This window comes from Canis lupus, chromosome 28 (assembly GCF_011100685.1).
Source record: "Canis lupus familiaris isolate Mischka breed German Shepherd chromosome 28, alternate assembly UU_Cfam_GSD_1.0, whole genome shotgun sequence".
Classification (NCBI taxonomy): domain Eukaryota; kingdom Metazoa; phylum Chordata; class Mammalia; order Carnivora; family Canidae; genus Canis; species Canis lupus.
In genome coordinates, this window is record NC_049249.1 from 632,011 (window position 1) to 649,641 (window position 17,631).

General features: G+C 49.3%; 1 protein-coding gene across 3 annotated transcripts in view; it reads right to left on the bottom strand.

The window, feature by feature from the left end:
- Positions 1-17,631, bottom strand: part of ARHGAP22 (Rho GTPase activating protein 22) — a 135,698-nt gene that overhangs the window by 70,546 nt on the left and 47,521 nt on the right. The gene's annotated exons all lie outside the window — the stretch shown is intronic.

Sequence of the window (17,631 nt, forward strand, 5' to 3'; positions counted from 1 at the left end):
AAAGGCTCACTGGGGGGCAGGGCCCCAGAGGTGCCAGCCTGCTTCCCCAGCTCTGGCCAGTGGGTCTTCAGCTGCTGTGAACGTTGTTCATGGAAGGAATGTGTCTGCGGCTCCAAATTCCCACAAAGACAAGGGGGATCGTTGGGGAGAGATTCCTGGGCCACATTTTTTCTTGCTGTTCATGTGGCCTGCAGCCATTGAAGTTGGCCAGACTGCCCAGAGAGGGATTTTACAAAGCCCATTGTCTTTTCCTGGAGTCTCACCCCCCACCCCTGCCCCCACCTGCTCTTTCTGCCTTTCTTTCTTTCCTTTACCACCCCCAGCAGAAATGTAGCATGGGAAAGGCGTGGCCACAGCCGTGGCCCAGAGGGCTTTTGTTCCCCTGCCTGGGGGGCTGGACACCTTCAGCAGTACCTCCTCAGGTGAGACTGTGACATTAGGTCTCTCCACACAGTCGGGGCTGAAGATGGTCTCAGCTGCTTGACCAGGAGTTAGCAAGCGGTTGTGCTTCCATAAGAAGAGCAATGCATATTGAGCACCTGCTGTATACCAAGCACTGTTCTGAGCATCCTACATATATTAACTCAATCTCCAGAAGAATCCTATTATACACACACTTTACTGATGGGGAAACTGAAACACTGAGAGGCTAATGATTTACGTGGGGGTCTCACAGCTAGTAAATGGAAGAGACAGGCCGCATGACTCTCATCTGTCACTTCAAGTGTGTAGTGATCCCCTTAGCTCAGCATCTCATTTACAGATCCTTCCTGATGGTGCATCTCCACAGGTAGAGTAAACCTCCAGTAGGCAAAGTATTTGCATAGATGGGAACTTCATACCTTCTAGGCTCCCAGCATCCACATGTGCCACAGAATATGAAACCCGTCACCATGACGGCCCACCTGGTATCTGGTCCACCTAGCTAGAGGCATGGCACTGTCAACTAGGGGTTAACTCGCCCTTCTTGCTGCTGTCACCATTGCTGCTGTGGCTGCTGACAGTGCAGCAGAGGGACCTCAGTGGGTGAGCCTTTGAGAGTTTGCACTGTGCCAGGCCCTAGGTTTGGAGATTTACATGCAATGTACATTACTGACACAACCCTGAGAATGAATGCTGATAACCCCAAGTTGCAGATAAGAAAGCGAGTTCATTAATCAGGTAATTAATGCTCTCTACTGTAACAAACAACTGCAAAATATCAGTGGCTTAACCCTATAAATGCTCTTTCTTGCTGCGGTCAGCGTCTTGTGTAGAGCCACATGCAGGGGAGAAGGGGGGGGGTGTCTCTGCTCCATGTGGTCACTTGGGGCCCCAGGCTCCTTCTAGGACCTTGATGTCCTCCTCTGGATCCTCTCCATCTGTTTGCCAGAGGACGGGAATAGGGGGCAGGGAGACCTCAGAATTTTAGGGGCTGAGAGCAGCCTATACAGGCACTCCCACCCACATTCAATTGTCCAGAGTTCAGTCATGTGACCTGTCTTACTGGATGGGGAGGCTGGGAAATAGTTTATTTGCATGGCCACAGGAAAAGGATACAGGTTTGGCTGAACCCCTGGGGTTCAGAAGGGTGAGGTGCCATGAGAGGCCATCAGGTGATCTGATGCCCAAGCTTGTATTTTGCCACCATACTGAACCAGTTGCCAAAGCTGTCTGAATTGAGTTCCAACTTCCAACATCTTTGAAGACCCTTGGTCCTTCAGTAGGGGCAATGAATGGGGCTTAAGGTCCTAAAGGGCTGTGAGGATTAACTGGGGTGCTAGGAAAAGAACTTGACACATATTCAGTGCCCAACACCCTTCCCTTTCTTAGTGGCTGGGTGCCCAGCTGGTGGGATTCTACCCCAGGAAGGACAGGGGATGCGGAGTCCTTTGGTAGGGGATGGAGTCCCTGTGCTTGCTGCTGCCACCTAGTTGTGGGAGGAGAAAACGCAGGACAACTTGGCCTCCCATTTCTCCTGGTGCATGTGTCCAGGCTGCTTCTGTCCTACCCTGATGCTCATCAGGCTGCTGAGTAGAAGCTGGCACTGGCCAGGCAACTAAGGGATAAATGCTGGGGTGGGTGGAGTCCCTATTCCCCAGGGTTTTGCATATCCAAGAGGGCCACTGAAGGGCCACTTTCAGCAAGTCCTCCACAGTGTTCCATCCAGGCCTCAGCAACCTGCTCATTTTAGAGGGCCCCCTGCCAGATAACGCAGGACCGCTGGGGTACAACTGTGGATATGTTCACCTGGTCACTCCCACGGGGTGCTGGGCTACCGCGGCATGGTGGATGTGGGGCAGTCCCCTCCTGAGCTGGCTGTGGTGGTAGCCACAAGATTGCATCTGTGTGGGCTGCTGGGCACCACGGAAATGCCCCCCCCCCAACCGTGGAGAGGGAGAGAGCTGCCAAGTCTCTCCAGAGACACACACGACCTCTGTCACATGCCCTTCTGCTTGGGGAGACTGTCCACCAGTTTCTACATACAGACCTTCTCTCTCTGATCACACACATGCACACGCACACACACACAGACACAATTTCTAGGGGACAAGTAGGCCTCAGATGGCCGAGTCAGAGGCAGTTCTAGCATCTGCTAACCCCCCAGGACCACTGTTGGTCACCTCCCTAGCTCAGTCCTGGGTGGGGCTCACTACCCTCAAGTCCTCTCCTTCCATGGCCTCAGAGCCCTTCTTGCAGCTAGGTCTTGGTCCAGCCACCCAACAGATTTCCTGAACTCCAAGACCAAGAAGCAGTTTTCAGACTATGGACTCAACCTATTAGGGGGTCATGGTCTCGATCAGTATTTTTTATTTTTTATTTTATAATAAATTTATGTTTTATTGGTGTTCAATTTGCCAACATACAGAATAACACCCAGTGCTCATCCTGTCAAGTGCCCCCCTCAGTGCCCATCACCCATTCACCCCCACCCCCAACCCTCCTCCCCTTCCACACCCCTAGTTCGTTTCCCAGAGTTAGGAGTCTTCATGTTCTGTCTCCCTTTCTGATATTTCCCACACATTTCTTCTCGCTTCCGTTCTATTCCCTTTCACTATTATTTATATTCCCCAAATGAATGAGACCATACAATGTTTGTCCTTCTCCGATTGACTTATTTCACTCAGCATAATACCCTCCAGTTCCATCCACGTTGAAGCAAATGGTGGGTATTCGTCGTTTCTAATGGCTGAGTAATATTCCATTGTATACATAGACCACAGCTTCTTTATCCATTCATCTTTCGATGGACACCGAGGCTCCTTCCACAGTTTGGCTATAGTGGCCATTGCTGCTAGAAACATCGGGATGCAGGTGTCCCGGCATTTCATTGCATTCGATCAGTATTTTTTAAAATAAGATAGAATCACATAGAACTAAAAATGTCAGTGGACTCTGCATGCAGGGAAAATACTGTTCTGTGAGATCTTTCCTTCCATGTGTGCCTAGGCCCTGGAGAGTGGGATGTAATGTTCATTTCTTGTTATCAAAAAAGTGTGAAAACACTTTATTGGTGTAACCATCTCATTCCTTCCAGAAAACATGGGCTGTTTGTGCACATCAGTGCACAAATTTCTCCTCCCCCAACTCTCTCGACAAAATCCCCCATGTCTGCTGCATGCCAGAGAAGGGCCCAATCTTTGCCAGACCACTCAAAAAATAAAAAAATGGAAGCCACCAGCAGCAGCCACAAAAGTTCCTGTTACAAACCTATCCCAGGACGCTGGCTGCTTAACTTGTCAGGCATTTGCATATCCAAGAGTTCCACTTAGGTGACCCTTCACAGAGCAAAGATCAGCTTCTCTCAATTTAAAACAAAGAAAAGAAATCTCTGCTCTGCACATTCCTTTTGTGCAGGCTCTTGTGTGGTGGGCTGGCCTGAGGGCACTCAGACACGTCTGCTGGATTGTTCTTTCCTTCCCCAGCATTAGTCCTCTGACACATATTTGTGCGGTACCACTCTGTGCCAGACACAGGCAGTCAGACCAGAGCCTCCCGCTCTGCATGCCCTTTCTCAGCCTGTGTATTCGTGGTGAGGACGGGTGTCTCCCGTCTCCCCTCCCTCGTCAGGCCTCTTCCTCCCAGAGGAAGGAGCTGCCCACCTTCAGCAGGAGGCTGTGTGCTGGCCAGTCTCCACCTGCTCCAGCTCTGCCTGCGCACCCACCCCAACGCACCCCGCACCCCCCCCCCCCCCCAGAAGCCTGGCTCTCCAGGATACTGGGATTCTCAACTATTCTTACACTGGGAGGGATGGAGGTTCTCACACATATTGAGCACCTGCTTTGTGCCAGGCACTGCCGCATCCCACCATCGCTGTCAAGGCCCATCCAGGCCATTATTATCACCATCCAAGGAGGCTCAGGCAGACATGATGACTTTCTAAGGCAGTGCTCACAGCTAGGCCAAGCTGGTTCTTTCCTAGGTCTCTCAGATTTCTATAGCTCTCTGTTCTTTCCACTTGATCACAGACATCATGTGGCAGTCCCTGGGTGGGGCTGTGGGCCTGGGGGCTGATGTGCTGTAGTGGGAGTCGCATGCTGCCTGTGCGCAAGAGCAGGGCGGAGAGGGGTGCTGGAAGATGGGCCACCCACCGGAGCAGGAAGGGAGGATGATGAGCCAGATCTTCTGAGTTTTGGCTCCTAAGAGTGTGGCTTGAATTCCCAAGGTCAGTGAAGCAGGTCCTGCTGAGAGGGCCTGATGCTCTGGCAGCTTCCCTTCCAACTCCACGACATTGGTTTCCTAGGGCTGCTGTAACAAACTGCCGCAGACTGGGTGGCTTAAAACAGAAATGTCCTTGGCATTCCTTGTCCTATGGCTGCATCAACTCAGTCTCTGCCTTCATCCCCAAGGACCTGCTGCCTCATGTCTATGAGGGGCCAGATCTCCCTCTTCATTTAAGGGTACCAGTCACTGTACTTACACCTCCACTGCTCAGGATCTCATCTTAACTAATCGCACAGGCAAAGACCCTACTTCCAAATAAAGTCATATTCTGAGATCTCTGATGGACGTGAAAGGGCTTGGGGACAACAGTGACCTCCCCCCTCTTTTCTGAGCCTTGGCTTCTCCAGCTTTGTTTCCTCACACTCAGTAAGTGTCAGGGCAAGCTGCGCCCTGACGACCCAGAAAAGTGTCACTGACCTTCAGAAGAACCTCCAAATCTGCAGTCTTTTAACTGATTGCAACCCCAGCTTTTAACATTCTGGTATTCCAGAATGGTATGCTTGTCTGCCTGCCTGCCTTCCTTCCTTCCTTCCTTCCTTCCTTCCTTCCTTCCTTCCTTCCTTTCTTTTTGAGAGAGGGAGGGAGAGACAGAGCACACACATGAGGGAGCAGGGGAAGGCCAGACAGAAAGGGAGAGAGAGAATCTCAAGCAGGCTCTATACTGAGCACAGAGCCCCATGTGGGGCTTGGTCTCACTACCCTGAGATCATGACCTGAGCTGAAATCAAGTCAGACGCTTAACTGACTGAGCCACCCAGGTGCCCCCAGAATTATATGCTCTTAAAAAGTGCTGAACTATGGGCATTTTTGTGATATATATATATGTGAGATATATATATATATATGAGATATATATATATATATATATATATATATATATATATATGAATCATTTACACTCAGGATATACTACAGTAGAGGTTTGGATCCAGTAAAGGTAAACTTTTTTTTTTTATAAATATATCATTTATTTATTCATGAGAGACACAGAATGAGAGAGAGGCAGAGGGAGAAGCAGGCTCCATGCAGGGAGCCCAACGTGGGACTTGATCCCAGGTCTCCAAGATCATACCCTGGGCTCAAAGTGGCGCTAAACTGCTGAGCCATCGGGGCTGCTGAGGTAAACTTGTTTAGAAAGTAGTTTTCTCTTTAGCCATCATCCATAGAGGAGGAAGAAAACCAAGGTGACTCTATCCTAACATAAATCCTCGTTCTGGTCCGAAGACCTTCCAACCAGTGGCATTCAAACACATCATCCTGGGAACTGCTCCAGGCGCTCCATTGACCTTGACCCACTGGGATCTCCACCTTCCTAGAACACTGGAGAAGATGAAGGCAATTCTTCGAAATAAAACCAGAGCTACTAATCAATTAAAAGATGTAGTCGCTGCTAAGAACAACAAAAAAGGGGATGAAAATAAAAATTTCTAAAGTATTGAATGAGAAATGAATTATTTGAAGATGAAGAACTCAAAGGAAAATATTTGGAGTTAGCTTGAAATTTCACTTAGAGCCCTCTCCTCACCAGTGCAGAGAGAAAAATTTTATGACAGTTAGAAAACACAAATGTGCACGAAAATAGGCTCACAAGTCAAGAGTAACATCAAATAGTATTTCATTTCAAGTGTTTGTTATTATTGAAATTTATTTTATGGGGTTTGATTTGCTACTTTTGACCATTTTATTAATTTAATCTGCTAATAAGTTTTATTAGAAGGATAATATCTTTAGCGCTTCTGTTTCATAGGTTTATGTTTTTATTTTATGCTTTTGGTATGTACACATTTTCCAGTGTATAAAATATTTAGCCTGACCGAACTTTAAACATTTATGGATTATGCACACCTTTTATGGAAAACATTGATCATTAACATAAGCACTAATTAATCAACATAATTCATGTTGAAATGCCAGCAATGCAGGGAATAAATGCCTGTATACCTGTGTGCCATTTTGCTCTGGCAGTGGCAATGACTGTCTTACGAATTAGCCATGGCTGACTATGTGCCAGGTGTGGGGCTTCATGCTCTGCATGGAACCGCTTCTATTGAAGCCATTCCGCAGATGAAGAGCCAGAAGTGTGAGGGGTTATGTGACTCACTCAGGACCCCAGACTTGGGAAGAGGCTGAGACAGAACTGAATCTCAGACTGTGTGACTGAGCACCTCACCCTTAACCACAAGCCCACGTGATGAATGCCTGGATGCGTTAAACAATTCAACCCACACCCAACTATCATTTTCTAGCCGTCTTTGATTTGAGCTTATGATTAGTGATTCCAGGGTTCACAGACTCAAACTTTTATAGAGAGATGGGGCATGTTTGATGAATGGAGGAGGCATGTGGGGATTCTAGCCCAACGGAGAGCCCTCAAGCTGTGTCTCAGAGGGACCTGTTATTGAGTCTCTGTCATTGTTTATATGGAAGAAGCAAACCCATGTTTACTCTAAGAAATCTAAATTTTCCAGGGACGCCTCGGTGGCTCAGTGGTTGAGCATCTGCCTTTGGCTCAGGTCGTGATCCCAGGGTCCTGGGATCCAGTCCCGCATCAGGCTCCCCGTAGGGAGCCTGCTTCTCCCTCTACCTGTGTCTCTGCCTCTCTCTGTGTGTCTCTCATGAATAAATAAAATCTTAAAAAAAAAAGGAAATCTATATTTTCCATAAGTAAACTTTTTGCTTTAAAAAATATTTTACGAGCCAAACAAAATGTGGGCCAGAATCTGCTCATGGTTAATTAGCCCTGGTTTGCCCCTCCGTTTGCACCCCGTGAGCTAGACTCAATTTCTTGTCATTATTTCCCTCTCTCTACCACCACTTTCAGCTCTCTTCTTGATTTTGAATTAGTGCTCCTTCACTGATTGACTTTATCAAGAGCCAGGCACCAGGCTCTGAGTGCACCAGTGCAATCCTTGCCCGCAGGAGCTCACAGTCCGTGCTTGGGTAGCACAGACATTGGTTCACTGGAGAGCAGTGCCTCCCACGTTTGAATATGCTCACAAGTCACCCAGAACATGTTGCTGCCACACAGATTCTGTTTCAGTAGTTCCAGGTGGGGCCCAAGAATCTGCATTCTCAACAAGCTCCCAGGTGATGCTGATGCAAAAGGTGCACGGACCATACCTTGTGCAGGAATGACTTAGACTAAAGATCGGCCTTTTGTCTAAGAAAGTTCCTAAGCTGAAGGCTCCCTATGGGAGGAAACTACCTGGGCTTGGTTTTTCAAATCCAACACCTTAACCACTCGATCATCACTTCCACTGGGCGTGGCTTTTCAGAGGTGACCTGGACCCTCCAACTGCTCCACCCACTAATCCCCTGCCACATTCCTCCCCTCATCTTCATTTATCTTGAGTTTAGTCTAGCTGAGATCACTTGTAAAGAATTTTATCTACATCTTTGTTCTGAGCTGGCACTGAGCATGCCTCCTTCTGCAGGTTGCCCTTTTCCTATCGGGTAAAGGTATTTCTATTTGAGGAATTTCTGCTGTGCCCCTCTGTGTCTCAGAGCCTTGGTACCCAGCACCTGCCTGGGCTCCTGTTGGCAGCCTGCTTAAGGGTAAGACCCTGGACCCCACTTTGTCCTAGTTGTGTGACTTTGGACAAGCTGTCCCTCTGTGCCAGTTTCCACATCTAGAAAACAGAGGCATAATGTCCACTCACTGCATTGCAGGATACCTTTCTCACTTCTCTTTCTAAAAAGAAACTCAACAAATCACCTTAGCACTCTCATGTTGCAGGGCACCGGGGTGGCTCAATAGGTTAAGCATCTGACTCTTGATTTTAGCACAGGTTATGATCTCGGAGTCCTGGGATGGAGCCCCACTTAGGGCTCTGCGCTGAGTGTGGAGTCTACTTCTTCCTCTCCCTCTGCTCCTTGTCCCCCACTCCACTTGCATGCTTGTGTGCTCTCTCTCTCTCTATTAAATAAATATATAAAATCTTAAAAAAGACAAAAGAAGAAGAATCTCATGTTGCTTGTGTCCTGCAGAAGAAATATTAACACAAGGAACTAATTTCTATTGCTACCCCAGGAACATGATCAATTACACTTGGAGGAATTAGCAAGTTGTCCCTGGTGAGGGGCCTTCCATTTGGTCAGTGGGCAAACATGTAGCCAATTCCTAGTCTGGGGCCAGATGTGCGAGGTGGCAAACCATACAGAAGGTAGGCAGCCTTGTGAAGTAAGGGAGTGTCACAGGCAGGTGTCTACAAAGTCAGGAAACGTGAAAATAAACTGTTGAATAGCATGTTTGGCAGATATTCAAATAATAATCTTAATGTACTCTTAGGTGAAACATTTTTAAAGAAACATTTTTAAGAAACAATGTCAATCAACAAACATACTATGTCTAAAAAGTTACAGAATCCAGAGAAAGTATTGTATTTTATCTGAAAAGGTGTCTGGTGGCTGAAGAAAAGCACACAGGAACATACAATTTGGAAAGGTTACCCACCTACTTTTTAAAAAATAAGTTTAGTGGGACGCCTGGGTGGCTCAGTGGTTGAGCATCTGCCTTTAGCTCAGGTAGTGATCCCGGGGTCCTGGGATCGAGTCCCGTATCAGGTTCCTGGCAGGGAGACTGCTTCTCCCTCTGCCTGTGTCTCTGCCTCTCTCTCTGTGTCTCTCATGAATAAATAAATAAAATCCTTAAAAATAATAAAAATAAAAATAAGTTTATCTTCTGTTTCTTGATTTTGCAGATGAGCTGTTATACTACTTGTAGAACTTCACAGAATACTTAACACAGATATTAACCTAAGTTATAGGTGCACAAAGTTACAAGAGCACCTTGGGGCAGGTATTTTTAAAACCCTTTTTATTTTGAAATAATTCACTGGAAGTTGCAAAGAAATGTACAGCGAGGTCCTGTGCACCCTCACGCAGCCTCCTCCATGGAGACATCCTACATAACTACAGCACAGTATAGAAACGGAAACGGACTTTGGTACAATCCACACAGCTGGTTCAGATTCCATCAGTTACACCTGGGCTTGTGTGTGCGCTGTGCATGTGCATGTGCATGTGCATGCGTGTTGAGGGGGGCAGTATGCGATTTTATTTCATGAAACCATCACCACAGTCAAGATACATGGCTGCACCATCATCATAAGGCTCCCTCTGCTACCCCTTCACAGACTCACCCAATTTCTTTACCCCCGTTCCTAACCCAAGCTGTAGAAACTTTAATATCCGAGTTTTGTACATGAAGAAATGGAGCCACAGAGAAGCCACCAGCTTGCCCAAGGTCATGTAGCTAGTAAGCACTGGGTCTGGCTTTTGAACTCTATCCTTAAAGAAGCTTATTGTGGAGAGGGGGTAAAGGGGGAGCTCAGAGCTACAGGTAAGTGTGGTGGCCTCCAGCCTCCTCCCGGGTTGCAGATAGCCTGTTTGCATGCATCAGTCCTAACACGGGGCCAGAACTGACCATGCCCCCCAACCCCATCCCCATGGCATCTTCTTCATTCTACTCATCGCTGTAAACACAACCTCTGGGCTCCTTACCCCTGCACTTGTTCTTCCACTGTCTTCCAGACTGGCTGCAGAATTAGTGCAGCCCAGTACAAAATAAAAATGCAGGGCTCCGTCTTCAAAAAGCAGGAAAACAGTGCCACTGAAGGTGTTCAATAGGACATTTCCTATCTTCTATGAGCTCTCTTTTGACCTGTCAGAGTGTGGTTCTGGGACCACCAGCACCAGCATTCCCCGGGGAGATGGTTGTAAATGCAGATTCTCAGTCCCCACCCCCAGAATTTTGGAATCAGTAAGTTTGAGGGTAAGCCCAGCAGTCTGGGTTTTAACAAGCTGCCCTCCAGGGGATTCTGGTACACAGGGAATCTGAGAATAACTGCTATAGAACTAGGATTCCTGTTTTTTAAACAACAGACTAAAGAAATATGAAATCTTATTTGAAGCTCACTTGTATATTGCAGATAAAAGAGGAGTTGAAAGAGAGAAGGAAAGAAAAAGCAAGAGAACAGGTGGTGGAGGGTGGGGGAAGTGTTCTCTGCACATCCATATATCTTGGTTCACTTGATGGTCACAGCTATCTTGCTAAGTTTATTTCTATTATCCAATAATGAAAAGGAGACTTAGAGAATTTAAATGGTTGGTCCAAGTTCTCCAAATTAGTGAGTGGCAGAGCTAAAATGTGAATCTGGGTCTGTCCGACTCCAAAGCCCAGTCTTTACCCCCTGTTGTTTTTCCTCCCTCCCCACTTCTCTTTCATTTTAAGGATGCTTGTTGAGCACCTGTTCTATGCCAGGCATTGCAATGAGTCACCTCCTCTTTGCAGCTCACTGGGCACCTTGGTTCACTAGACACGTATGGCTGCTGAACACTGGAAATATGGCTGGTATCACTGACAATGGGATGGTTCATTTCATTACAAATGTGGCTTGCATTAGGTTCCTACTGAATGGAACTGCTCTGGAGCATGATTTTGGCCAAAAGAATGAACTGCTCTTTCCTCTTCAAGGGCATCTATTTCCAGGAACATCGGGGTGGTGGGCGGGGGGGGGGGGTGGCGTTTCCCACACCTGTTTCGGTGTTTAGTGGAGAAAAGTGAGGTTCAGACAGGAGGGCCAGACTGCAAAGCCAAGAGGTCCAAGTCACCTCACTCTGGGACTTGCTGATTCTCTCACTCCCAGGGATGAGGAGCGCTTGTGAACTTCTCATCTGATTTCATTTCTAGTCATTACCCATCATCTGGCGCTCTGCAGGCAAACCCAACGGGGCCGCCTGAGGTCAGGCTGATACACAGGATGGCTGGTACCAGGTGCTGAGATAGGCCGAGATCGGCATCCTGCTCAGGAGGCAGCCCACAAGATGAGCAATGCTCTGTGGATGTCAGAAGCACACCATCAGGCTACTTCTATGGGGTAATCTGTGTGTGCTGGCTTCGTTTCAAGGTCAGGCCTCAGAGATAGCAGGTGGTAGTTCTCCTAACTGCTCCAAGCTGCAGGCTGGATAAGGACAGGCAGCTACAAGCTCTGTGCCCAGAGTGGCTTCAAAGACCCCATGCAGCCACCAGAAACTGCTAGAACCCATTCTTTCTGGGCGGCACCTCTGAGGTCACCAAGGCCAGCCCTCTTATCATATAGATGGGGAAACTGAGACCCAGAGAAAGGAGGGAAGGGGCTGAGTGGGGTCTAAACCCACTGAAACAGGCCCCAGAGGCAGAGGAGTTGTGGGTTTTGGGGGCCCCTTAGTTTAAGAACTTGGCACATGAGCTTGTATCTGCACAGAAAGAATCACAGCTCGGCTTTGACCTGGCAGGCTACTGAGTCGCTTCCCCCCGGGTCTCCATGACAGGGGAGGGTCTCTCTTCCTGCTCCTCCTATGCAGTGGTCTTCTCTGTGGACACGGGTAGGGTGAGGGTGGTAGGCATTCGCATTGCTGGTGGCAAAATGAACAGTAGTTTACCCCTCATCTCCTGCCTGGTCCTGGCAATGCCCCCATCACGACCCCTAGTGCTCTCTCTAACACACAGTTGTGGTTTTCACCATCTCTCCTATAGCTGAAGACTTCCAGTGGCTGCTGCCCAAGCCTCCTTGTCCAGCACGCAATGCTCTGCACGGTGACCTGGCTCCTGCCCATCTTCCCCCTCAGTCCTCTACTCAGACTGTCCACACACCTTCTCCAGGCCTATGTGCCTTGGTGCTGCTCCATCCCTGCTTCTGGACCATTCTGGGGATGTTCTTCTGTTTGTCCATCTGGAAGAGTGAAACCTTCCCCAACCACCCAGGCAAGTCACCCCCCACTCCTAGCTTTGGGCTCCCAGCCCTGGGGACACCTCTCACACTGTATTGGGATTGTTTACTTACAGGTAATAGCTAAGTGGTGACTGTGTTGCTATTATTAATAATAACGATAAACAGAGAGATTGCAGGGAGGAGGGAAGGATATAAAAATAGTAGGCACCTACTATGAGCCCGGCACTGGGATCTCACTGCATCCTCAAGCCCAAGGCACTCGGCTCTCTTACTACCCCCAATTTCCAAATGATGAAACACAGGCACAGGCATATTCAGTGACTTGTCCTGGCTGGCAGGGCTGGGCCTCTGTCCAGTTCTCCCCGACTCCTGGAGACATGGGCAGTCTGCAACCCGGGCTAGAGCCAGATGTTAGAGGACATGCATGCCTTGTAGGGAGAGTGCAGAAAACAGGCTCGAAGGGAAGTCATGCCTGGGCTTGGCCTCCTGACTCTCCCCTGGACCCTCCTTTCTGCATGCAGACACCAGCCTCCCCCGGGGAGCACTTGCGGCACATTCAGGCCCAGTTGACCCTGATTTCCACGTGATGCCATGGCTCGCTTTGCATCAGCCACCAGCTCTGCTTACAACTGAACACCGACGGTGTAAGAGGCCTCCCCCATCCAGGCTGACTGCCGGAGGGTATCTGGGGAGTCGGGAGGAGGCAGTCCGGGAGTCCCGGGGGAGAGCGGAGTCCTGCCAGACCTCTGAACTGGGCGGCTGCCACCAGAGTCCCCAGCACTTTGTCTCAAGAAAGATCATCTGTGGGCCCAGAGCAGACAGGTGTTCCGCCATGGGAAATGGGCCCAGCCTTCAGAGCAGCCATTATAGCCTCTGCGTCCTCCTGCTCAAGGAGACAGCACTTGCCTCCATCGTCTCCTCAGACTCAGAGCAGCTGCCATTTGTGTCCTTACAAGGGCTTATTCTCAGCCCCACCAGCTGAGGTCCTCGCACTCCCAGGAGGAAATGTACCTGGGAAGGGTCCCCATCCTGGGGCCCTGGTGTGGTTCTGCAGAGAGGCCAATGCCAATGATGTGATACTTGGCCCCTGAAAAAACAGAATCAGGGGATCCCTGGGTGGCTCAGCGGTTTGGCGCCTGCCTTTGGCCCAGGGCACGATCCTGGAGTCCCGGGATCGAGTCCCACGTCAGGCTCCCGGCATGGAGCCTGCTTCTCCCTCCTCCTGTGTCTCTGCCTCTTTCTCTCTCTCTATCACAAATAAAAATAAATAAATCTTAAAAAAAAAAAAGAAAAAACAGAATCAGAGATTGTGTCTGGTGCAGTGCACGTTTGTGGAGACCGTCATCTCCTCTCCCTTCCTGAAGTAACGAGGGTCCCTCTGGGGGCTCCTTGCTCCCATGGTGGGAAGCCTTGGTGGGAGAGTCTGTCCAGCTGCTGGAGTGGGCAGGCCTTTCCTTACCACCCCAGTGTCACCAGACACAGGCTTGTGGCCAAAACACAAATACCAGGACTCTGGACTTGAGCAAAGGACACCAGGACTGAAGAGTCTGCTGGTGTTCAACCTTCTAGCACCTAGTACTGACCTGCTCTCATTCTTGTCACTGAGCATCCCTGCTGCCTGCCCCTTCTATGGGCAGCTCCCCAGCTTCCTGATGATTCTGTGTGGTCTCACAACCTCTGGCCAATTCTCCCTTTGCCTGAATTAGCCTGAGCTGGCTTCACCTGCAATCAGGACTCTTGAAAGGCATACCCAGTGATGGAGGAGACATGATAGTCTGGTGGTTGCTCACTGGAAAGACTTAGAGCTCCCATCTTGAATCCCTGTAGGCAGCCGACCTGCCTCCCTTTGGTAACACTGTGTTAATACCAGAAGAAGAATATTTGAGACAACTTGCACTTGCTTTATTGATTACCTAATTTCTTCCATCAGACACAAGCATCTTGTGGATTTAGTGACTCTCTCTGTCCACAGTGCCAAAGAGGCTTCTCCCTTCTTTGCTCGCCCTGTGTACCTAGGGGCAGGCCTATGCATGACCTGGGGGTGGATGCCCGCTTTGCCAGGACTGATAGCCCAGTAGGATCAAGCCTGCAAGGGGAAAACAGTTTCCAAAGGGCTGGGAGGCAGTGAGATTTGCCAGGTAAACCAGTTATATATAGTATGTGTAGGTTTTTCCCCACATCATCAAGCCATTCTCCGACACCAGCTGGGGTATCCTATAACTTAGTCTATTTTCACACTATCTACCTGGAGGAAATGTCAGATCCCACAGGTTAAGGGTTCAATCCTACAAGATTGCCTACTTCCCTTCAGACACCAATTGCAAAGCCATGTTATCATCTGTGCTTCTGAGCAGTGGGCTGTAGATCTGAGATTCCAACAACCCCCTTCTTGGGCTGGATTAATTTTCGAGAGCAGCTTACAGAACTCAAGGAAATATTTTAGTTTCTAGATCACTGGTTGGTTATACAAAGATATAACTCAGAAACAGCCAGATGGAAGAGCTGCATAGGGTAAGACATGTGAGAAGGGCTTCCTTGCCCTCTTTGGGTGCTCTGTCCTCCCCAAATCTCCATGTGTTCACCAGCTTGGAAGGTCTCTAAACCCTCTCCCTTTTTATTTTATTTTTTATTTTTTATGGAGGCTTCATTACATAGGTATTGAATCATGGGCCATTGGGGGACACCTGGGTGGCTCAGCGGTTGAGCATCTGCCTTTGGCTCAGGTCATGATCCTGGGGTCCCAGGATCGAGTCCCTCTACAGAAAGCCTGCCCCCTCCCTCTGCCTGTGTCTCTGCCTCTCTCTTTGTGTCTCTCATAAATAAATAAATAAAATCTTAAAAAAAAAAGTCACTGGCCATTGGTGATTGAACTCAATATTCAGCCCCTCGCCCCACCTGGAGGTGGACCTGAAAGCTCCAATCTTCTAAACACCTGGTTTTTTTCTCTGACAACCAGTCTCCATCCTTAGATAACTTAGGGGCTTTCCTCAAATCATTTCGTTAACAGAACAAAAGACATCTTTACGACTCTCTTCACTTGGGAAATACTGAGGGTTTTAGGAGCTCTGTGCCTAGAACCAGGGTGAACACCAAATATCTATCTCTATCTATCTATAGATATATCTTAATCCAAATCACCAGATCATACCAGGTAACTAATTGAGCAGAAGAGGCCAGGTGGGAAGGAGACCCAGGGTCCTTGAATCCCAGCCCCTTTCTGAGGCCTGGACCCAAGAGCCAAAAGCGCTAGTGGAGAGCGGGATTCTGGTTTAGAGGTGGCGCAAGCTCGGGCCCCACTTAGTGACTTTGGGAGCCCAGCAACAGTCAGTTTAGGCCTGATTGAAACGGTTGGATGGAGCCGGCGCAGAAGAGCCCGTCATGCAGTTGGCAGATCCATCCGCTAGAGGGCGCGCACAGTAGAATTTTTTCCTCTTGTATTTCCTCCTTTTTTTTTTTTTAAGATTTTATTTATTCACTCATGAAAGACACACAGAGAGAAGCAGAGACACAGGCAGAGGGAGAAGCAGGCTCCCTGCAGGGAGCCCGACGCGGGACTCGATCCCAGACCTCCAGGGTCACGCCCTGGGCTGCAGGCGGCGCCAAACCGCTGCGCCACCGGGGCTGCTCTGCATTTCCTCTTTTAATTCTATCCTGATCAAACTTGTGATTTTTTTATACCGTTGAAGAACAAAAATAGAACTAGAACTTAAAATTCATGTAGTTGATCTTACATATTGCCATCTTGGAATCTGCTACATTTCCAAGAGCTGTCAAGCACCCCCTCTGGGGTGTGGGGCAGGGCACACACGCCACCCGTCTGGCCTTTTGCAGCCACAATGATCTGCTCAGAGAGACGCCTGAGCCCTTCCTGCTCAGTGCTCCACAAAGTCGGACTGATCCCCTCTGCTCACCACGGACTTGCTTTCTCTGAGTCGCCCCACGGCTGCCCTCGTTCCCTGCCCCCACCTAACACCCCCCCGCCCCAGGCCTTCAGGAGGGCTGCATGTGCAAAGGCAGGCGGGTGTCTCTGGGGGTGGGCATGAATCCGGTGCTTAGAGCCCTGCTGGCCCAGGATAGAGGGCTGCGGGGAGCTTTCCAGCCCATGACTGCATTCTGAGCCATCCTGTGCCCAGGTGGGACAGCTGCTAGGTCCTGCAGAGCAGCTCTTTGCCCAGATGCTTCTCTATGACCTTCTAGCTGTGTGTCCCTGGGTGAGCTGCTCATCCTTTTTAACCCCCAGGGACTTTTAAATAAAATAGTCATAAAAGTACTCCTCCCTTAGAGGGATGTTTCACACATTGTGGTAGGCAGAATGACGGCCCCACAGAGACCTCCACATCTTAATCCCCAGGACCTGTGAATGTTGCCTTACATGGCAAATGGGTCTTCTTCCCCTCCCCCACCGGTCAAATAAATCCTGTAAATAGTTCTGACCCAGATCCAGAGCATGCACACTGGTGATTTTTCCCATCTGGTCCTTGGGGCACTCACTTGGCGCCTTGTGGGATTCATGGCTACAGTGTGCTGACCTCTTCCGTTCATTTCCAGCCTGGCCTTACTCCTCCCTGATTCCCAAAAGCCCAGGGCTCCTGGCCCCACCCCCAGCCTCCCTTTCCCAGCTGCTCCCCCTCCTGCTGATGGCCGGGCCCTGGCCACCTTGCTGCCTTCTTTTTTTTTTTTTTTAATTTATTTATGATAGTCACACACACACACACACACACACACACACACACACACACAGAGAGAGGCAGAAACATAGGTAGAGGGAGAAGCAGGCTGCATGCACCGGGAGCCCGATGTGGGATTTGATCCCGGGTCTCCAGGATCGCGCCCTGGGCCAAAGGCAGGTGCTAAACCGCTGCGCCACCCAGGGATCCCTCGCTGCCTTCTTCATTTCTGCCCTATCTTCCATGCAGAAGCCTTCGTCCTGTTGCATAGTCAATCCAGCCTCTCTTTCCCACTCCACACCCCAGGACCCCTATGTTGTCCCCTTCCACCATCCAGTTTTAGTATCAAGGCTCTTGCAGTAGATTAAATACCCACGTAGGAAAACCCAAATGAAACCAGGGTATTTGCATTTTGCATACAGGACATGAAATTGCAGGGAGGGGGTAGTTTCCTGCCTGTCACCCTCTGCCTGTGTCTTCTGGAACTCCCAGTATGGACAAAGCAAAAGTGAATGTGCCCCTGCCCCAGGCTTGGCTGCACTCACTGC